This window comes from Eschrichtius robustus, chromosome 13 (assembly GCF_028021215.1).
Source record: "Eschrichtius robustus isolate mEscRob2 chromosome 13, mEscRob2.pri, whole genome shotgun sequence".
In the NCBI taxonomy this organism is placed as follows: Eukaryota; Metazoa; Chordata; class Mammalia; order Artiodactyla; family Eschrichtiidae; genus Eschrichtius; species Eschrichtius robustus.
The window spans coordinates 64,894,062-64,918,192 of record NC_090836.1 but is presented as its reverse complement, the minus strand read 5'-3'; the positions used below and the strand labels follow the sequence as shown (position 1 = coordinate 64,918,192).

Here is a 24,131-nt window from a genome sequence, read left to right as displayed (position 1 = left end):
GGAGGGGGGCAGAGGGGGCAAGCTTCAGAGCCGCGGAGGAGAGCGCGGCAACAGGGGTGCGGAGGGCAAAGCAGAGAGACTCCCGCACAGAGGAGCGGTGCCGACCAGCACTCACCAGCCCGAGAGGCTTGTCTGCTCAGACGCCGGGGCGGGCGGGCGCTGGGAGCTGAGGCTCGGGCTTCGGACGTCGGATCCCAGGGAGAGGACTGGGGTTGGCGGCGTGAACACAGCCTGAAGGGGGCTAGTGCGCCACGGCTAGCCGGGAGGGAGTTCGGAAAAAGTCTGGAGCTGCCGAAGAGACAAGAAACTTTTTCTTGCCTCTCTGTTTCCTGGTGCGCGAGGAGAGGGGATTCAGAGCGCCACTTAAAGGAGCTCCAGAGACAGGCGCGAGCCGCGGCTATCAGCGCAGACGCCAGAGACGGGCATGAGACGCTAAGGCTGCTGCTGCAGCCACCAAGAAGCCTGTGTGCACGCACAGGTCACTCTCCACACCTCCCCTCCCGGGAGCCTGTGCAGCCCGCCACTGCCAGAGTCCCGTGATCCAGGGACAACTTTCCCGGGAATCGCACGGAGCACCTCAGGCTGCTGCAACGTCACGCCGGCCTCTGCCGCCGCACGCTCACCCCGCCTCCTCCGTACCGCTCCCTCCCCCCGGCCTGAGTGAGCCAGAGCCCCCGAATCAGCCGCTGCTTTAACCCCCTCCTGTCTGAGCAAAGAACAGACGCCCTCAGGAGACCTACACACAGAGGCGGGTCCAAATCCAAAGCTGAACCCCAGGAGCTGTGCAAACAAAGAAGAGAAAGGGAAATCTCTCCCAGCAGCCTCAGGAGCAGCGGATTAAATCTCCACAATCAACTTGATGTACCCTGCATCTGTGGAATACCTGAATAGACAACGAATCATCCCAAAATTGAGGCGGTGCACTTTGGGAGCAATGATATATATATATTTTTCCCTTTTTCTCTTTTTGTGAGTGTGTATGTGTATGCTTCCGTCTGTGATTTTGTCTGTATAGCTTTGTTTTTACCATTTGTCCAAGGGTTCTGTCTGTCCGTTTTTTTTTTTTTAATTACTTAAAAAATTTTTTTTCTTAATAATTATTTATTTTTTATTCTAATAACTTTATTTTATTTTACTTTATCTTCTTTTTTCTTTCTTTTTTTTCTCCCTTTTATTCTCAGCCGTGTGGAGGACAGGCTGTTGGTGCTCCAGCCAGGTGTCAGGGCTGTGCCACTGAGGTGGGAGAGCCAAGTTCAGGACACTGGTCTACAAGAGACCTCCCACCTCCATGTAATATCAAATGGTGAAAATCTCCCAGAGATCTCCATCTCAACGCCAAGACCCAGCTTCACTCAACAACCAGCAAGCTACAGAGCAGGACACCCTATGCCAAACAACTAGCAAGACAGGAACACAACACCATCCATTAGCAGAGAGACTGCCTAAAATCATAATAAGGTCACAGACACCCCAAAACACAGCACCAGATGTGGACCTGCCCACCAGAAAGACAAGATCCAGCCTCATCCACCAGAACACAAGCACCAGTCCCCTCCACCAGGAAGCCTACACAACCCACTGAACCAACCTTAGCCACTAGGGACAGACACCAAAAACAATGGACACTATGAACCTGCAGCCTGCGAAAAAAAGACCCCCAAACACAGTAAGTTAAACAAAATGAGAAGACAGAGAAACACACAGCAGATGAAGGAGCAAGGCAAAAACCCACCAGACCTAACAAATGAAGAGGAAATAGGCAGTCTACCTGAAAAAGAATTCAGAATAATGATACTAAACATGATCCAAAATCTTGGAAATAGAATAGAGAAAATACAAGAAACGTTTAACAAGGACCTAGAAGAACTAAAGAGCAAACAAACAGTGATGAACAACACAATAAATGAAATTAAAAATACTCTAGATGGGATCAATAGCAGAATAACTGAGGCAGAAGAACGGATAAGTGACCTGGAAGATAAAATAGCAGAAATAATTACTGCAGAGCAGAATAAAGAAAAAAGAATGAAAAGAACTGAGGACAGTCTCAGAGACCTCTGGGACAACATTAAATGCACCAACATTAGAATTATAGGGGTCCCAGAACAAGAAGAGAAAAAGAAAGGGACAGAGCAAATATATGAAGAGATTATAGTTGAAAACTTCCCTAATATGAGAAAGGAAATAGTTAATCAAGTCCAGGAAGCACAGAGAGTCCCACACAGGATAAATCCAAGGAGAAACATGCCAAGCCACATATTAATCAAACTATCAAAAATTAAATACAAAGAACAAATATTAAAAGCAGCAAGGGAAAAACAATAAATAACACATAAGGGAATCCCCATAAGATTAAGAGCTGATCAACAGCTGATCTTTCAGCAGAAACTCTGCAAGCCAGAAGGGAGTGGCAGGACATATTTAAAGTGATGAAGGAGAAAAACCTACAACGAAGATTACTCTACCCAGCAAGGGTCTCATTCAGATTTGATGGAGAAATTAAAACCTTTACAGACAAGCAAAAGCTAAGAGAATTCAGCACCACCAAACCAGCTTTAAAACAAATGCTAAAGGAACTTCTCTAGGCAGGAAACACAAGAGAAGGAAAAAACCTACAATAACAAACCCAAAACAATTGAGAAAATGGTAATAGGAACATACATATCGATCATTACCTTCAATGTAAATGGATTAAATGCTCCAACCAAAAGACATAGACTGGCTGAATGGATACAAAAACAAGACCCGTATATATGCTGTCTACAAGAGACCCACTTCAGACCTAGGGACACATACAGACTGAAAGTGAGGGGATGGAAAAAGATATTCTAGGCAAATGGAAATCAAAAGAAAGCTGGAGTAGCAATTCTCATATCAGACAAAATAGACTTTAAAATAAAGACTATTACAAGAGACAAAGACGGACACTACATAATGATCAAGGGATCAATCCAAGAAGATATAACAATTGTAAATATTTATGCACCCAACATAGGAGCAGCTCAATACATAAGGCAAATACTAACAAGCCATAAAAGGGGAAATCGACAGGAACACAATCATAGTAGGGGATTTTAACACCCCACTTTCACCAATGGACCGATCATCCAAAATGAAAATAAATAAGGAAACACAAGCTTTACATGATACATTAAACAAGATGGACTTAATTGATATTTATAGGACATTCCATCCAAAAACAACAAAATACACATTCTTCTCAACTGCTCATGGAACATTCTCCAGGATAGATCATATCTGGGGTCACAAATCGAGCCTGGGTAAATTTAAGAAAACTGAAATCGTATCAAGTATCTTTTCGAACCACAACACTATGAGACTAGATATCAATTACAGGAAAAAATCTGTAAAAAATACAAACACATGGAGGCTAAACAACACACTACTTAATAACCAAGAGATCGCTGAAGAAATCAAAGTGGAAATCAAAAAATACCTAGAAACACGTGACAATGAAAACACGACGACCCAAAACCTATGGGATGCAGTGAAAGCAGTTCTAAGAAGGAAGTTTAGAGCAATACAATCCTACCTTGAGAAACAAGAAACATCTCAAATAAACAACCTAACCTTACAACTAAAGCAATTAGAGAAAGAAGAACAAAAAACCGCAAAGTTAGCAGAAGGAAAGAAATCATAAAGATCAGATCAGAAATAAATGAAAAAGAAATGAAGGAAATGATAGCAAAGATCAATAAAACTAAAAGCTGGTTCTTTGACAAGATAAACAAAATTGATAAACCATTAGCCAGACTCATCAAGAAAAAAAGGGAGAAGACTCAAATCAATAGAATTTGAAATGAAAAAGAAGTAACAACTGACACTGCAGAAATACAAAGGATCATGAGAGATTACTACAAGCAACTATATGCCAATAAAATGGACAACCTGGAAGAAATGGACAAATTCTTAAAGATGCACAACCTTCCGAGACTGAACCAGGAAGAAATAGAAAATATGAACACACCAATCACAAGCACTGAAATTGAAACTGTGATTAAAAATCTTCCAACAAACAAAACCCCAGGACCAGATGGCTTCACAGGCGAATTCTATCAAACATTTAGAGAAGAGCTAACACCTATCCTTCTCAAACTCTTACAAGATACAGCAGAGGGAGAAACACTCCCAAACTCATTCTACGAGGCCACCATCACTCTGATACCAAAACCAGACAAAGATGTCACAAAGAAAGAAAACTACAGGCCAATATCACTGATGAACAAAGATGCAAAAATCCTCAACAAAATACTAGCAAACAGAATCCAACAGCACATTAAAAGGATCATACACTATGATCAAGTGGGGTTTATCCCAGGAATGCAAGGATTCTTCAATATACGCAAATCAATCAACGTGATACACCATATTAACAAATTGAAGGGGAAAAACCATATGATCATCTCAATAGATGCAGAGAAAGTTTTCGACAAAATTCAACACCCATTTATGAGAAAAACCCTCCAGAAAGTAGGCATAGAGGGAACTTTCCTCAACATAATAAAGGCCATATATGACAAACCCACAGCCAACATCATTCTCAATGGTGAAAAACTGAAACCATTTCCACTAAGATCAGGAACAAGACAAGGTTGCCCACTCTCACCATTATTATTCAACATAGTTTTGGAAGTTTTAGCCACAGCAATCAGAGAAGAAATAAAAGGAATCCAAACTGGAAAAGAAGAAGTAAAGCTGTCACTGTTTGCAGATGACATGATACTATACATAGAGAATCCTAAAGATGCCACCAGAAAACTACTAGAGCTAATCAATGGATTTGGTAAAGTAGCAGGATACAAAATTAATGCACAGAAATCTCTTGCATTCCTATACACTAATGATGAAAAATCTGAAAGAGAAATTAAGGAAACACTCCCATTTACCATTGCAACAAAATGAATAAAATACCTAGGAATAAACCTACCTAAGGAGACAAAAGACCTGTCTATAAACTATAAGATACTGATGAAAGAAATTAAAGATGATACAAACAGATGGAGAGATATACCATGTTCTTGGATTGGAAGAATCAACATTGTGAAAATGACTCTACTACCCATAGCAATCTACAGATTCAATGCAATCCCTATCAAACTACCACTGGAATTTTTCACAGAACTAGAACAAAAAAGTTCACAATTTGTATGGAAACACAAAAGACCCCAAATAGCCAAAGCAATCTTGAGAAAGAAAAACGGAGCTGGAAGAATCAGGCTCCCTGACTTCAGACTATACTACAAAGCTACAGTAATCAAGACAGTATGGTACTGGCACAAAAACAGAAATATAGATCAATGGAACAGGATAGAAAGCCCAGAGATAAACCCACGCACATATGGTCACCTTATCTTTGATAAAGGAGGCAAGAATATACAGTGGAGAAAAGACAGCCTCTTCAATAAGTGGTGCTGGGGAAAATGGACAGCTACATGTAAAAGAATGAAATTAGAACACTCCCTAACACCATACACAAAAATAAACTCAAAATGGATTAAAGACCTAAATGTAAGGCCAGACACCATCAAACTCTTAGAGGAAAACATAGGCAGAACACTCTATGACATAAATCACAGCAAGATCCTTTTTGACCCACCTCCTAGAGAAATGGAAATAAAAACAAAAATAAACAAATGAGACCTAATGCAACTTAAAAGCTTTTGCACAGCAAAGGAAACCATAAACAAGATGAAAAGACAACCCTCAGAATGGGAGAAAATACTTGCAAATGAAGCAACTGACAAAGGATTAATCTCCAAGATTTACAAGCAGCTCATGCAGCTCAATATCAAAAAAACAAACAACCCAATCCAAAAATCAGCAGAAGACCTAAATAGACATTTCTCCAAAGAAGATATACAGATTGCCAACAAACATATGAAAGGATGCTCAACATCACTAATCATTAGAGAAATGCAAATCAAAACCACAGTGAGGTATCACCTCACCCCATTCAGAATGGCCATCATCAAAAAATCTACAAACAATAAATGCTGGAGAGGGTGTGGAGATAAGGGAACCCTCTTGCACTGTTGGTGGGAATGTAAATTGATACAGCCACTATGGAGAACAGTATGGAGGTTCCTTAAAGAACTAAAAATAGAACTGCCATATGACCCAGCAAGCCCACTACTGGGCATATACCCTGAGAGAACCATAATTCAAAAAGAGTCATGTACCACAATGTTCATTGCAGCACTATTTACAATAGCCAAGACATGGAAGCAACCTAAGTGTCCACCGACAGATGAATGGATAAAGAAGGTGTGGCACATATATACAATGGAATATTACTCAGCCATAAAAAGGAATGAAACTGAGTTATTTGTAGTGAGGTGGATGGACCTAGAGACTGTCATACAGAGTGAAGGAAGTCAGAAAGAGAAAAACAAATACTGTATGCTAACACATATATATGGAATCTAAAAAAAAAGAAAAAAAAAATGGTCAGAAGAACCTAGGGGCAAGACAGGAATAAAGATGCAGACCTACTGGAGAATGGACTTGAGGATACGGGGAGGGGGAAGGGTAAGCTGGGACGAAGTGAGAGAGTGGCACGGACATATATACACTACCAAACGTGAAATAGATAGCTAGTGGGAAGCAGCCGCATAGCACAGGGAGATCAGCTCGGTGCTTTGTGACCACCTAGAGGGGTGGGATAAGGTGGGTGGGAGGGAGGGAGATGCAAAAGGGAAGAGATATGGGGATATACGTATATGTATAACTGATTCACTTTGTTATAAAGCAGAAACTATCACACCACTGTAAAGCAATTATACTCCAATAAAGATGTTTAAAAAAAAAAAGTCAGCAAAACTGGGAATAAAATAAGTATAACTTAAAAAAAAAAAATCTATGGATAGTGTTGATACTGCATATAGACTAAGCTTTTCTGGAAACAAGAAGAATGGATCCCTTCCAAGTAAATGTATTCTTGTCTCCCAGGCATCTGGTCATTACTTTCAGCTCGAGACCGTAGGGAAAAGCTAAGGTGGGAGGGTGGGAGGGCACAACTCTTATGTGGACAAATATTATGATGTACGTTCAGACTTAGAAGGAAAAATCTAAACAGAAATATAACTGGATTTCTGATACTGCTTCTGTTGTTGAAATGGAACAGTAATAATAATAGTAGTGAATATGCAATGAATATTTTCTACATGTCAGGAGGAGTTCTAAACATTAATATTCTCTTCCATTTAGTCTTTACAGAAGTCCTTCTCAACAACTTTTATGGATGAGGAAACTAATACTCAGATCAAGAAAATTACCAAAAATAACCTACATGGTAACTACCAGAGCAGGGATTCAAACTCAAGCAGTCTACTCTAGAAGCTAAATCTTTAAGTGTTGTGCAATACTGCCTAAAAATGGATAAATACAATCAGGCAGCCATGGTGTCGGATACCATCTTAATAAGGTAGCATAAGATGGAGTCCAATAACATAAATGTTTCATTTGAATGGAAAAAAACTCCTAAGGGTATGACTTTGTGGTCATATTTGTAATTGCAACATAAGCATGTAAAAGGAACAATTTCTTCCTCAATGCTATGCCTACAAACCTACCAAAAGCCACCAAGTAAGGCCTGGAGACTTAGATGATGTTCCCCAGTAGAAAACACTGAAAGCTCGACATGAGTTATACATATAAATGGACTGCATATAAATATCTACAAAACAAGATGAAAGAAATACAAAGTTTTCAAATCTTCTTGACTATACCTGAACTGTTCTAGATCACTTCTTGTCAAAAATGCTGACTTTCCAATCTGCTCACTAGAAAACGTTGGCTCTATGTCACCGGTAGTGTTTCCAGACCTTTAAATCTCTGTCTAGGTCCCCATTATCTCAAGTACTTATCCAAACAAGCACAACCAGCAATCGTCCCAACCGCGACGTTTCGTATGAAAATGCTACATAGATTAACAAAAAGGAGCATTGTACAAACACTGTATAATCTAATAACATGAACAAGCAGCTTCTAAATCCTTACAGGGACCAAACTAATTCTAAAACCAACTTTACAATGTTTAAAGAAAATAAGATAATAGTAAACAGATAATTCTGAAGACCTGGAGCTTTAGAAAAAAAAAAGGGACCACTGAGTTACATAACCAACTTGAGTGATGCATTGAATTCAAAACCTGTGTTACTGCAATGCTTGTCCTGAGACTTCATCTGGGACAGAGGAGGAGGATGACCTGTGGAAATGTCACCACCAGAGGCTCATAACAGGTATTACTGTTGACAGTCAGACTTGGGAGGAAAAATGAAGTCTGAGCAGAAAGATAGCTCTGGGGATTTTTCCTATCCTGAGGTCCACTTAACCTAACAGAAAATTACTTTTCGTTACAAAATGGGAGAGGGGGAAGAGGAGATCTTAAATGGTTAAAAAAAAAAAAAAAGGAAATTTATTCCTCACTTGCATTCATGTCAGTAAAAGGGTGATCCCTGCTGGGGTTATTCAGTTCTGCATATTACGTTACATGATTAGTCATTAAGCATCGACTACCTATATCCACAGAATAGAGAGTAATATATTTGCCTTTTCCTGAATGGAAGGAAATATTCAGCATCATTACCCATACGTCAATGGTATAAGGAAAGATTTCCTTTCTCTATTCGGAAGTCTTGTCTGTTGCCTCTGAGTGTGTGTGTGTGTGTTTTAGTATCCACCATTGCTACACATGTACACCTGTGTTTATATATGATTATGTCATATTCACATATATTTGAGAATTCAAAGACAGGAAAAAGATTACTATGCCCATTTTTCTTCTGGAGTAAACAAAGCCAAGTGACATCTGTGAACAAGGAGGCCAGCGCAAGAATCACTCTGTGACGCAGTCAGAAGGAAGAATATAACCTTGACCTCTTGAGTCCTATTTCCAAACACACCTCCCTGACTGCCAACATTTTAAAGTTGACACAGCCTCTCATGTTTGATTTGGTGATTTTCTCACCCTAATTATCCTAGCTACACACAAAGTCAGTTGCACATACACACTTCTTTATAAATTCTTTTCAATTAAAAAAAGTAACCTGTGTTTTCTGAAAATTTTATAACATTCAAGTGAAAGAGGAGCTAAGGTGAATCGCAAAGCTGGGAATCATTGTTCTGACTAAAGTCAAAAAGTTAACACCAGTCCATACAAAGAAGGCAGCACGCTTTTCCTATCAGGGATCGTTATCCCTGAATGATCACAAAGTGTGGATCTGGGTCCACACTTCAGCTTGCACCCAGGACAACCATTTCCTGTTGCCATGGGTTACAAGGATGAGTCACTTAGAGCCCTCCAGACAACTTGCGAGACGTCTTATCTTACACCAATGTCAGAATTAACAAAATATATTCTTGGTAATTAGCAGTGCTCAGCAATACAGTCTATTAAAATATCAGATCAAAAACAGCTGTTAATCCCTCTGCATGAAAATGGGGACTTGAGGTAAGTAAACTTGAGGGATTTTTTTCCTCTTATAAAGCAGATAGGTTGGGAATGATAAGCTTTCATTAAATGATCCATATATAGATGCAATCACAAGGGGGAGAAAACAGTTTCAGGATCAATGTGCTATAAATAAGAGAGTAATTTGTGTCTTGTCACTAATATACCTTTTAACCTCGAATCACACAAGGCTTAATCAGAACAGGCTTTACGTTAAATCCTTCACATACACACATGAAAAGGAGCATTCACACCAAAAACATTAAATGTCCAGGAGGGAATGACCTCTCTTAAACCAAGAACAAGAAAAAAATGAACATTTTATTGCATCTACAATTAATTATACATCCAAGCCCATGCAGCCTGCCAGGAGTATCTTGTAAATGTGAATGTGTCAGGAGCAACCCACCCAACCAAGGAACACCAAAAAATCAGAAGTCAGGTGCAAACAATAATGTGGGACCATTACTACTATCACCGTTCACTAGAAGAAGAAAACGTTGTAGGAAAAACATGCTTTTTGGATATCACTGGCAAGGGGATTTAAGTCTTTTATAAATATTCATTTGAAATGCATAAATATGACCTCGGGTCCAAAAAGTATTAGGTGTAGAATTAAGAAGAGGAAAATACACTTAAAACCTACAGGTCCTTAATTGGCTAAAAACAAAGACAGTGTGGGGTGACATGGCAATATTTATCCTTTCTTGGTTTGGGTATAGGTTCCATTATATCAGTAGGTTCTCTTCTTCCTGACCCATTCTCTGCTCCAAGATCCTTTATCCTACATTAAAAGTTGAATTTAAAAACAAATGTGCAGACAAAGGAAAGGAGGCAATGGGAGCTCTCTAAAACTGAGACCTTTTTCTATATGAACTATGAACACCACTGAAACAGAGTGGAGGAAAATCATTGATTAGTATTGTTTTCACCCATGAATTACTCTGACCTCAGGAAAACTTGAGAGCATAACAACTAGATCTTTTAAGAAACAAAAGAAATCCGTATAAATCCTGTTTCTGGTTAAATAGAAGTCATCCCTTTTTCACCTTTGTTTTCACATGATTCAGACATCTTAAGTTTCAAAGAAAAATAAAACCATAGTGAAAAGCACCTCAACATAAATAAGGCTGAATGGGTTCTATACTATAGGGGCTCTGTTTTCAAATAAGTTTTAACTTATACCTACCTAGTATGCTGATACACATGCTAAGAACCAAAAGCAAAAGTCTGATTTTATTGTATTTTCATGTCTTCAGTACTGAAGTCTGAATCTAGTTATGTATTTTACACTAGAGTTGCTATGTCTTTTCTATTCTTTGGCAGGTCTCAATTGTCCTGGCCCCCCACTTGGTTCTTTTAGGCAGCCTCGACTTTGGGAAGCAAGCCTCTGAACCTTAATTATGATCTGTCTACTCATTCCAGTGACTAAGAAGTGCAAAACTGAGTGAGGTTTAAAGAGATAATTAAGGGAATAGAAGTTGCATGTTCCTCATCAACTGGGAGAAAAAAAACACACACACCTGTCTCCCAATTCCCCTAAAATTAAATATCTAAGAGGGGAAAGAGTTTATCAATAATTTAAAAGGGAAGTTTCTCTAGACTAAAACTAGATTTTTAAAAAGATAGATTTCTTTATACCCATGGCTTACGTGGATTTAAAACACATGCAGCCCTTACAATACATGTCATACTGGGAGCACGGAAGCAAGCTGCAGAACTCTGATACTGACACAGACGCCCAGCTTAGAATGCAGTTCTGCAGAATCAAGGGAGATCAATAGATTCAGGAAACAAATATGTTGATGGATGAGGACGAGGCTGAAAACGACCAGGTTGAGGTGGCCACGCTGCAGGTTTCACTGCTCTTCCCATGCTGTCAGAACCAAAGGTTACAAACGATTCCCCTTTATTTTAAGAGGGAAAGGAGAAAAGGAAACGAGGGGAGGAAAAAAGAGGCAAGGAAGGGAACAGAATGGAGCCAGTCATGAGCAAAGGAAGAAAGGAAGGAGAAAGAGAAAGAGAGAAACCCAGAGAGGGGCGGGGGAGTAGGAAGAAAAGCTATGATGTATGGACGCTCGCCAGCCACCCAGCCGAGCGCTCCATCACCCCCAAGCCTGCGCCCCTCGCTCGCTCGTCTGGAAACGTGGGGGTCCCCGGTTCCGCCGCCCTGGTGCTGACAGCCCTCCCCGCGACCCAGGCCGGCGCACCCAGCGCCGAGATGCCCAAAGTAGCCCACCAGAGCCCAGCCACCCGAGCCCGCCACTCCCTGGACCGCGCTCGCCACCCACCCCCGCCCCGACTTCTCCCCGCGCCCCCATCACTAGTCTCAGGGAAAAAGCCGACGAGAGCGCAGAGATGGGAAAATCAAAAAGAGGAGGGGAGGGGGGCAACCAAAAGAATTATATATAAATAAAATTTAAGAAAAAATTATATATATATAATTTTTTTCTTAAATAATGTGTTCATGGGTCCTGGGGGAACAGCAGGGAAGGAGACCCGTGGCAGGCACCTGGGAAGGAACACGCTGTTGCAAATACCCCGGGCTGCGTTGGGCTGGGCGATTTTCCACAAAAGGAAGTTTGGAAGAAGCGCAGCGGTTTGCCTTTGCAAAGAACGAAATCCCAGCGTTACCTGACTGAGGACAAGCCGGCGGGCCGCGGAAATCCTCAGGTTTGCGATATTGAGCCACTTGATCAGGTTACTATGGAAATCGTTTTAAGGAGAAGAAAAAAAAAAAAAAAAAAAAGCCACCAGCCAGGCACATCCTCGTCACCCCCGAAGGAAACTGCCGGGGCCGCCGAACGCGGGCGCGGGACCGGGCGCGGCGCCTCTCCCGGCCCGGCTAGCTCTTTCTTCCCTCCTCGGCCGGGCCGCGCCTCCCCGCCCCGCGCCGCCGCCGCCGCCGCCGAGCAGCCCGCGGGCCGAGCGAGCCCTCCGCGGCGCGCAACCGGGAGCGAGAGCGCGAGCGAGCTCGCAGCCGCCTGCCAGCCTCGGCGGCGAGCGGCGGGCGGCGCTGTTTCCCAGCAGCGCAGCTGGAATTTAAAGAGACAGGCGCGTCGCGGGGTCAGGGCCTCGGCCCGCGAGAGGAGCACGTCGGACGCCCATCGTCTCCGCCCCGGCGAGTGGCCAGAGCCGGCCCTGCGAGAAAAGTTTCCTACGGGGATAGCGGGAGGAGCGCTTGAAACCAGCCTCGGCCTCCTCTCCCGAATGCAGAACACAGGCTGCAAGGAGAGTACGAGGGATTTTTCTTTTTTTTTCCCTCCCTTGGAGACTAGGGGGGAAATGATTTGTATGCTCAACAAGTCATGCACCTATTTTCAGCCGCGCTCGTTTCCGTCCTTGTGCACCGACTTTTTTCATTGAAAGCACAGGGAGACAAATGGGGGTTCACTCCTGGTTTTATGCCAGACTCCAAGCAGAGACGCATGGGTTTGGAGGGAAGGTGGTGGCGGGAAGATACAGCTGTCAAATATCTTGGAAAATCTTTTTTTATTTCCTCTTCCTCTCTCAGCCAGCGAAGCACCTCCTTTTCCCTTCCCTCCCAGCCCTGGAGAACAGGCTTGAAGGTAGACTCCAACCTCTGGTCCAGCATCATCCGACAAATTACCTTCCCGCCGTCACCTTTTCTCTACTGCGTTGAATGCAAGCCTGCTTCTGTTGCCGAGAATAAGCAAGAATCTAGCAGAAAGAAGCATGTAGTCTGGCTGGCCCTTTTCAATCCCTAGCGGAAAGCCAGTTTTTCAGTGGGCAGTTCTCTCACTGCTATTGCAAATAAGGCTCAGATTTGTGCTGTTCCCAACATAGAGCCCAGAAAGAATGTGTTTATAAATTTACATGGTTTAATACCACCACGGATGTATTTAGAGTACCAGAGAAATTATCCAATCAATTTATTTTGCTATTCTAACCATCACCTTTCACTGCATTATATACTAAACAGCCATCGTGGTACCAGTTCAGCCCAGATTTTCCCCAGGGAGTAAAGAATAAGGAGACTCTCCCTGTGGTCTTGTCCAAATCAATCAAACTGACTCCACAGAGGCACTCTTCCAAAGAGTAGCACATGCTCCATAAATGGGGATGGCACTCTATTGGGTTGGTAGAATGTATTCTCAGAAGGAATGAATCTACTACGTCTAGATTATCAACACCTTGTGGGCAGGAACCATGTATATTTCTCTATATTTTTATGAGCCCAGCACAAAGCAAGGATGCTACATTCTAACTCAAGTGTCTTAAATTTCTTCCCTGTCTCTCCTTACGGACTTACCTCCTGTTCCACGCATCCATCTTGCTCGCCTTTTACCCTTCTTTCCGGGTAAGCCTTCAAAAAATAATAGTCTAACCTAAATCCTCCCATAGTTCCCCCATTTCCTTCAGGAAAACAGACAAATTTCTTATCATGGTATAGGACAGGGTTTATCATGCATCAGAATCACCTGGAGAGCCTATTAAAGATTTCTAGGCCCTGTATTCCTGTTCAACTTTTCCCCTTTAATGGGTCTAGGCTGGGGCAGAAGAATTTGTAGTCCTAACAAGACCCCAGCTGATGCTGATGTTGTGGATCTGGGACCCACCCTTTGAGAACCATCTTTGATGAGGTAGCCCCCCGCCGACTCCTCCTGTTTCATCATCCCTCACACCTGCCCCACAGTTGCCAAGCCAGTTATCTTACTGATGCCATGCTTTCTCAGACAGCACCCACTCACCCCCACCTGTGCACATGCTGGTCTCTGCCAGGAATCCCCTCCCCCACTTCCCACATCCTCCCCCACCACATCTGGTCACTTTTGCTCAACCGCCAAAACTAAACTCCTTCAGGAGGCTTCCCCAGACACTCCCAGGTCCCACATCTGAGTTTAGCACCACACCTTGTGCTGCCGCTGTACCCACTTTTCACACCTAAGGTATAATAATTGTTATGTTTACCTGTCTGCTTCCTCGCTAGACTGGGTGTGCTAGGGGCAGGGGCTGTAGCTTATTTATCCACGCATCCCCCAGTGCCTAGCACCTTGGCCAAGATATTGCAGCTCAATAAATGTGGAGGAGGGTGAGGAGAGACAGGGAGAAGAAGAGGGACATTTCTGGTTGCCGATGATTGTGATGATAATCAAAGACAAAGGACAGACTGACATAAGGGAAGTTGTAATAATATTAGAAAGGACAGAGGGAAAACAAGGAAATAATATTTCTGAACTTCTAGCATGTATCAGATACTGGGTTAAATGCTTTGCATGTCTGCTATAAACAGTGTTTGTGTCTCCCCTAAATTCATATGTTGAAACCTAATCCCCAGTGTGATGGTATGTGAAGGTGGGACCTTTGGGGAGGGGATTAGGACATGAGGGTAGAGCCCTCTTAAGTGGAATTTAGTGCCCTTGTAAAAGAGATTCCAGAGAGTTCCCTCACTCCTTCCTCCACATGAAGACACAGTGAGAAGATGGTCATCTACTAGGAAGCTTGTCCTCGCCAGACACCGAATCTGCTGGCTTCTTGATCTTGAACTTGCCAGCCTCCAGAACTGTGAGAAATAAACAGTTTGTCATTTAAGCCACCTAGTCTTGGGTATTCTTGTTAGAGCAGCCGAAAAGTTTAAGACAATGTTACCTCATCTCTTCCTCAAAGCAACCCTGCAAGATCAGTATTACCTGAAATCTAAGGCGAGGAAAAGTTAAGTAGCTTGCTCAATATCACACAGCTGTTTGGTAGCTGTTGTGAGTGAAGCGAGGAAGGTTATGCTTTACTGCAAGTGCCACAGAGACAGGTTTCCACAGGTATAAATGTGTTTAATGTATATCTTGTTAATGTTCATGAGTTTTTGTTACTTTGATGAATATCACTTGACCTCTCACTTCCCTTCCTGCCTCACAGGCTAGGGCAGGGACCTCGAAGGCTTTATTGATGCTTCCCTGCCTCAACAGTCCAGTGAGGACTTCTCTGGCTGCTGAGTGTCGTTTCTGTGTGGTCTTGCTCAACCTACATATGGTACCCTTAATGCTATATAAATTTGTAACCGACCGACTAAACCAGACACGTAAACATCCATTACAGTGACAGGGCCAGAGTTCTTAACTTGTCTATCTTTCCACTATACTACATTTTACTATAATGGAGGTAAACATTAACTGGCAAGAAAATATGTGAATAAATTAAAAGTATGGTAGATAAAATTATTTGTGCTCCCTTTTGGATATTTGTCAAACATATACATATGTACATACATACACACACACACACATACACACATAGAACGGAAGTGAGTTGGTATGAAAGTAGATTTTACAGACATTAGGGATAAGGCTTCAATCAAAAATTCAGCTAATTTGTTATAAATAAACCAACTCTCATAGCTCATAAAATCAGTTCAGTATAAACTTGGCAACCATACAAAGACATAGAATAAATTAGTATCAAATATTTCTCTATAGGAATGTTCATTTTCCTTGAATGTGTCTTTTACATAGGATTGTGCTAAAATCATGACATTCTTACAGCCAGAAGGTATCTTTAGGGCAGTGGTTCTTTCTTTAGCTGCACAGTAGAAACACTTGGGGGAGCATTCAAATACCTGAACGCCCAGGTTGCACCTCAGAGCAATTGTATCAGAACCTCTAGGATTGGCATCCAGGCATCAGGGTTTTTAAAGCCTGCCAGGTGATTCTGATGGACAAGCAGGATTGAGAACCACTTCTTCTGAGATGACCTGCAGTGGAATTCAAACCCGGCTCTTCCTTAGAATCACCTGGGAAATGTTAAAGGCTACCATGCCCAGGCCCACCTATAGAGATTCTGATTTGGTTTAGGTGGGGCCCAGTCCTTTCTACACATAAAAGCAACCCCAGGAGATTCTAATGTTGAGCCAGGTTTGAGAATTATGGTCTTAGACCAATAGTTCTCAGAGCAGGGTCCTCAGGACAGCGCCATGAGCATCACCTGGGAACTTGTTAGAAATACAGACTCTCGGGCTTCCCTGGTGGCCCAGTGGTTAAGAATCCGCCTGCCAACGCAGGGGACGTGGGTTCCAGCCCTGGTCCGGGAAGATCCCACAGGCCGCGGAGCAACTAAGCCCGTGCGCCACAACTACTGAGTCTGCGCTCTAGAGCCCACGAGCCACAACTACTGAAGCCCACACGCCTAGAGCCCATGCTCCACAGCAAGAGAAGCCACCGCAATGAGAAGCCCGAGCACCACAACAAAAAGAGTAGCCCCTGCTCCCTGAAACTAGAGAAAACCTGCTCGCAGCAATGAAGACTCAAAGCAGCCAAAAATAAATAAATAAAATAAAATAAATTTATATAAAAAGAAATACAGACTTTCTTTCCCATCCCAGATCTAGTGAATCAGAAATGCTCGTGGTGGGGTCCAAAACTCTGTATTTCCACAAGTCCTCCTGATTATTCTGATATGCCTTAAGTTTGGGAACCACTGCCTTACAACATGGTATTAACGGCATCATTCTCCTTTGGAATTAAGAACTCAGCGTTATCTTCAGCAAACATCTACTGAATCCCTACCATGGTGGTTCTCACAAGTTTCCAGGTCACAGTGATGCTGCAGGATCAGGGACCACAGTTTGAGAACCACTGTCCTATTATGTGCCAGGCCCTGTAATAATTAAGTATTAATAATCTTGAAATTTGTTTTATTTTTTGTTTTCAAAAGGAACCTATCCCAAAATAAAACCAATGTGTTGTGGCTCCATCGAGCTTATTAAAAGAAAAGTCTTGTACCTTATTCCCTAAGTAAAAAAGTACGGGATTGTGTAATATATATATATTTTACCTACTTTGACTTACCAGGTCAGAAAAACCTTTTGCATTCACAGCCCTAAAAGCTATGGGCACCATAGTTATGGATGTGATTGTAAAAAGTTCCTTTACTATACTAGACTGCAGAAAAACCCCAGGGGAAAAAAAGAAAAAAAAAAAAAAAAAAGATAATCCCTCTCCCCTCAAACCAAAGCATCAGATCCAGGGCATAAGAAAGCTGCTGATGAAAATGTTGCCCTCTCTGGCTACACAAATGAGCCAATTTGCCTTCCCAAAGAAGCTACTCTTCTTCCTGTAATTGCTTTAAGAAGAAGGAAAAACCTGTTCATTCTCAAATAGCAAAAACCGTTCTTAGTGCCTTGCTGTAAATGTAGCTATATAAACTCTGTCCATCCTAACCCACAGACGTTAAAAGAACCCCTGGTTCCCACAGCCTGAGCTTCTTTCCAGGGAAAAGCACAGAAGTGCAGATGACTGAAAGCAAGCACTGTGTCACTAATCTTTGCCTCTAGTCAGGCAGCCAAAGAAAACCCCCAACCAGAGCACTCAAAAGAAGACACCCCAGACCATGAAATCTCCTTTCATCCTTTTAGCTGCTTGAATTGATTTCAGGCTACTAACCTGGATCCTTGAGGGAGGATCTTTTGGGGATAAGCTTTTTTTTTTTTTTTTTTTTTAATGGTAAGAGACCCTACCTCTACTTGGCAATTGCTTTTGAAAAATTCTGAAATAGGGCTTCCCTGGTGGCGCAGTGGTTGAGAGTCTGCCTGCCGATGCAGTGGACGCAGGTTCGAGCCCTGGTCTGGGAAGATCCCACATGCCACGGAGCAATTGGGCCCGTGAGCCACAGCTACTGAGCCTGCGCGTCTGGAGCCTGTGCTCCGAAACAGGAGAAGCCGCGACAGTGAGAGGCCCGCGCACCGCGATGAAGAATGGCCTCCGCTTGCCCCAACTATAGAAAGCCCTCGCACAGAAACGAGGACCCAACACAGCCAAAAATAAATAAATTAATTTAAAAAAAATTCTGAAATAGACTGCTAAACTGCATTTTCTTTCTGATACTACTTTAGGATCAATGGCATTTCTCTGCTTTAACAGATGAGAGCTCCAGGGAGAAGATCCTAAAAGAGCTCCGAGTTGCCAGCCAAAACGTCAGGTGCTGAGTTGCTGACAAGAGAAAAAGCTTTCTAAGAGTGATCTACCAGCCTGTGTTTGCCTGTGCCTTTTCAAATGGCCACAATGTTATTTACTACATCAGCCACTGAACTACTTACTCTCCAAAGGTCTTAAAGTTTGAATGAAGTCTCCCTCTACCAAGGCTGGAGGCAATAAGAGTCACTGCCCTACAGCAAAATGTCACCCAGATTTTTTATATACCCTTAAATAAGCAATGCAGCTCCAAGAAATGTAATTAAGTTGCTTAAGTGAACAGAGAAAAGCAGTAAGTGGCCTTTAAAAATATCAATTGGGAGGGGGAAAATGTAAAGGGAACAAAAAGTAGATAAAGATGACGAAAAGAAAGGGAATGTAAGAATAATTGGGAAGGGAATTGTTGTGAGTGGCAAGAAGGCCTTCATTTGGAGAGTGTCAGTTACAGAGAGACAGCTGGGGTTGTTTCAGTATGGAGGTGATTTCTTTGGAAAAAAATAATAAAAAGCTAAATTTTCAAATCAGAAAGTAGCAGTGAGGTTACATAAGAGAATATCCCTGTTCTTAGGAGATTTCAGCTGAACTTACACTGAAACAGCTACAAAAATAATAATAATAAATGCTTATATAAGAATAAGAATGTGGGGACTTCCCTGGTGGTGCAGTGGTTAAGAATCCACCTTCCAATGCAGGGGACGCTGGTTCGAGCCCTGGTCCCAGAAGATCCCATATGCTGTGGAGCAATTAAGCGCGTGCACCACAACTACTGAGCCTGCGCTGTAGAGCCTGCGAGCCACAACTACTGAGCCTGTGTGCCACAACTACTGAAGCCCGCGTGCCTAGGGCCCATGCTCCGCAACAAGAGAAGCCACTGCAATGAGAAGCGGGCACACCACAACAAAGAGTAGCCCCCACTCGCCGCAACTAGAGAAAGTCCACATGCAGCAACAAAGACCCAACACAGCCAAAAATAAATAAATGAATAAATAAATAAATTTAACAACAACAACAAAAAAGAATAAGAATGTGTTTCTTATTCTTATATAAGAATAAGAATATGATAATTTAGAAGTTTGGGATTAACATATATACACTACTATATATAAAATAGATAACCAGCAAGAAGCTACTGTATAGCACAGGGAACTGTACTCAAGATTTTGTAATAGCCTATAAGGGAAAAGAATCTGAAAAGGAATATATATATATGTGTGTGTGTATGTATGTATATATATATATGTGTGTGTGTGTGTGTGTGTGTGTGTGTGTATATATATATATATATAACTGAATCACTGTGCTGAAACTAACATGATATTGTAAATCAACTACTATAAAAAAATGTTTTAAGAATATGTTTCATATATGGAGAAAGAGAATGCAAATGTGACAAATGTTAATGAAAGGTGTATGTAGGTGAATCTAAATGAATTGTAATAGACTTATAACTTCTCTGCAGATTTTACAGTTTTCCAAAATAAAAGATTTAATTAAAAAAGAAGAGATTAGTAAAAGTTCTGCAAAGTTAGTTACTCAAAGGAACAACACAAAAAAGAGTTTAAAATGAGGGTCCTGAAGATAGATTTCTAGTCTGTTCTAAACACCGTTAACAGGAGATTGGCAACATGTTCCCCTCTGGTATGACAATTACTGTCATTAGAGATGTGGCGAACATGTTTTAGCGCATCGTTTCTTCCAAGTAATCAGCACACTACTCTGTACCATGGTGACCTTTTGAATATTCTGCAAATTGATTTCCAGGCCATTCCTGCTCCCCCTTGTTTATAGCCTTGGTTACCTAGAAGACAATCAGCAAGACTGGCCAGCTATGAGGCCTGCATTTCCCTGCTCATCAGCGCTCAGAATCACATTTTCTCTCTCTCCCAGAGGCCTCATGACAACCCTTACCCTTGGTCTGGAGAGCAGTAGCCCCGAGAACCTTCTATAAGTTCAGGTTTAAGAGCTACAAGCAGTTGTATGAGCTTCTCAGAGGTACTCAGTAGAACACCAGGAGCAGCACAGTTATACTTTTCTGTATTACAAACTATGAGAGTAGAATTATAAACCTCTCGACAATCTAGAGTGCACATAATCCTTGAAACCATGGTATATCCAAATTATTCATATATTTTTCTATCATTAAATCATCTTTACCTGTTGTTTTCATGAATTTTTAAAAAAATATTTATTTATTTATTTGGTTGCACCGGGTCTTATTTATTTATTTATTTTTATATTTATTTTTGGCTGTGTTGGGTCTTCGTTTCTGTGCGAGGGCTTTCTCTAGTTGCGGCAAGCGGGGGCCACTCTTCATCGCGGTGCGCGGGCCTCTCACTATCGTGGCCTCTCTCGTTGCGGAGCACAGGCTCCAGACGCGCAGGCTCAGTAGCTGTGGCTCACGGGCCCAGCTGCTCCGCGGCATGTGGGATCTTCCCAGACCAGGGCTCGAACCCGTCTCCCCTGCATTAGCAGGCAGATTCTCAACCACTGCGCCACCAGGGAAGCCCTTCATGAATTTTTAATCCATGTCCTTCCTTATGCTAAATCTTCATGGATGCTGATGCCACTGACCCACACTAAGGTTTCCTCCAAAAATTCCTGCAACAAGCAATCTCAAACCCTGAGTCACACCCAGATCATGAAATAAGAGAAAGTCAGCACCTACCTTAAGCTTTATGAATTAGAATTCCCCAGCAGACACAAATTCCCACAAATAACTGACAAAAATGGAATCAAAACAAGTCAGGTATTCAATTTCTGCAAGGCAAATGCCCAGTTTCTGTTAGAATAATCCTGATTTTCTAAGTGATGGGGAGAGAAAAAGATTTTGATTTCCAGTATTTGGTCAACCCTGACCTGCATAGGTTTCATATCTTTGGGGGAAAATAAGCAAAAATGGAAGAATTAGCTAGCATGAAAATAAAATGGAACAGAGAGTGATTTTATCCACATGTGGGAGGATATAGAGAAAAGATAAAGTTAGGAAAAGTTAATCACTTCTTGCCACACACTGACAGCACAAATCAAAATTCAAGATGTGCTTGCTAGGTAGAAACATCGAGAGAATGTTCTCCTTTTCTTTCAGAAATAAAGAATCAGGTAAGGGAATTTCTATTTGAATAGCACAATATACAGGGAGAAGAATTATACATGCGATTGTCCTTATCAGTGAATACAAAACCACACTCCCACGGAACACTCAATAAGCAAAACATAAATGATAAATAGAAAGCTAGGATCACCTCTTGGTTATTCAGCCCTGTAGAGAGTCTAAATTGAATATGTGAAAAGTTCAGAAATAGGAAAATGTTTTGTTCCTCAAATCTACAGATCTTTGTAAAATTTGTCTCCCCTAAAGGGAATCCTGTTTACTTCCATGCATTCAAAGTTCCAAAGCCTAAACTAGAAGTTATGTGGAACAAGAGAGCGAGGGAATAGTCCTGAACTCTGGTAATAACTGAGGGCGGGTAGGTATTAGTGGAAGTTTACTCATTTTTATTCCATCAAGTACAGTGATAGGAGTATACCTTTTTCTCCTACCAAAGGATTGGCGAGGGCCAGTTTGGGGAGGAATTTCATTAGCATCCATTAATGGGTTATTGGTTTCTTCTAATGTTTTTAGCAAGATGCCTTTAGGAACTAAAACACCAGTATAAACCAGCTTATTGATTTGCTTATTCCACTCACAGAATGCCCCCCTAACCATAGCTGTTGGGAATTCAAACATAGAAAACTTAACTTATTACAAATAATGTGGATAATACACGAATAGCAGATATAGCCCTCAGGCAAAATAACTATTTAAAAATAGCATGAAGACAGCTTTTCTTCCATAACTTCATGTAATCCAAAGCTACTTATCACTTCATGCAATTCCAAAATACTCAAGCTACACATTACATTTTATGTAATATATAAAGATATAGACATAAGGGATAGATAGATAGATAGATAGAAGTGTATTTGAACCTACACTGTAAATCTGATTTATTGCATGGGAAACTTTCAGAGTTCCTAATACATATATGTGAGGATTCAGTCTACATGTTTGATGAAAATGAGCTAGCATATTTCTGATTTATGTTTCATTGATATCTACTATTTAAATGTTTCCTTATTGGCACTCAAATAGTATCAAAAGCATGTGTATGAGAGAGAGTATGCATGCACACATTGGCTTTAATTTGATTTCCTACTCTCAAAAATTCCCAAACAAAATTCTCAAACATCTTCTGCTTCTTAAAAGGAATGTCTTATTTAGCTTGATAAGAACACCAACCCTGTTTATAACAAACCGAGATACTTCATTCTGAAACCCCCAACATTTTACTCACTATATAACTCTTCTGTGTAAACACTTGATTCAAGTCACAGTCTGCAATCCGAGATCCTGAAAAGATGGATAGGCCCTGAATCACATGATATGTAATGTTGAGTTGTATCTCACCTCCTATAATAGCTGTCATAGGAGAGCAGATGTGAAATGCTAATGTCTGTCTCCTTGATGTTTTGCAGACTAGTGAGGTTTTCCTGGTAATTTATAAACTTGTTGAAGTCATGAGCACTTATGAAGCCAGTTTTATTTCCAGCTTAACCAGAAGTCTTCAACACTTATTACTTCTGTCAACTATTGTGTTTGTTCTGTGTTAATACCAGTTATCATTAATCTACCTGAGAATCAAACTTTATTTAGTCTTCCACCCTTAGTTGTACACAGTATCCAGTTAGAATGACAGATGCCGGTGCTGGTGAAGATAAATAGTAATTTCCTTTACATAAAAATTGCACTAATATCTTTAAAAACATCTAGATAAGAACCATTTCTTTCTTGCTAATGCTACCAAATAGGGTATGAATGGAGAAATATAAATTGAATGCTGGTCATAAGAACACATGCCCAAAGACTATCTCCTTAATGTAAAAATGAAGTAAATTGAACAAAAAGCTCATAGAGAATGATGGATATATGATGAGAAAATATATGGTCCTTCCAATTTATTTCCTGAACTCTGAGATCTCTAAGAGGTGATGAGATTTTCACGAGGAAAAGTTAAAGTGATTGCAGACATAGATTTGTTCCATTGAAGGCAAGTGCAAACCCTTGGCAAAGCACATATTTTGAAACATATATATCCATAAAATTTATTTAGAAGCATCTGACTTCCTTTGAGAGTTTTAAGAAATGACTCAATCAATATATTCATTTGAAAACTGAGATCCAAAATCTGTAGTCAGTATTTATGACCATTTTATTACTTTTTTTTTTTTCTAAAATTTTCAACATCCTTTCTACAGGCTGTTACATCCTGATGTCTGTGGGAGGTTTCCAACTCTGTTTCAAAGTTCTCAAAAGAAGAGAGTTTACAGCATGTTATTTCTGTAGACCGCCTAACTTTTGAAATCCTTCGAAACTTTAACAGGAACTCTCTGCAAGGATGTATTCTACCCATACAAGTTGATAATATTTGTATCCAACAAATCAATTTAAAAGAGTAAGTTTGGAAGTAACTGTCAGGATTATAACCTGTTATTTTGTGACTGTGAGTTTTCCAGAACACATGCATAGTAATCAAAGCAATAATACAATAATACATATTTTTCCCTAACCTGGTTCATAAAGCCTAATTCAGATTTATATTATTTTTAAGATAGCAAAGACCTTTACTTCTTGCTTTAGCATTGTAATTTAATAATTCAAATATAGCATTTTATTCAGATTGCTCAGATTTCCTCACTTC

The 24,131-nt window shown here is 41.1% G+C and overlaps 1 protein-coding gene across 7 annotated transcripts in view; it reads right to left on the bottom strand.

The window, feature by feature from the left end:
* NAV3 (neuron navigator 3) overlaps positions 1-12,348 on the bottom strand; it is an 850,488-nt gene extending 838,140 nt beyond the window's left edge. For all 7 annotated transcript variants that reach the window (XR_011076027.1, XR_011076028.1, XM_068561371.1 and 4 more), the window contains exon 1: positions 12,107-12,348. The gene's annotated coding sequence lies outside the window, so the exon portion shown is untranslated. The remainder of the gene's footprint in view (positions 1-12,106) is intronic.
* Between the last annotated feature and the right edge of the window lie 11,783 nt (positions 12,349-24,131).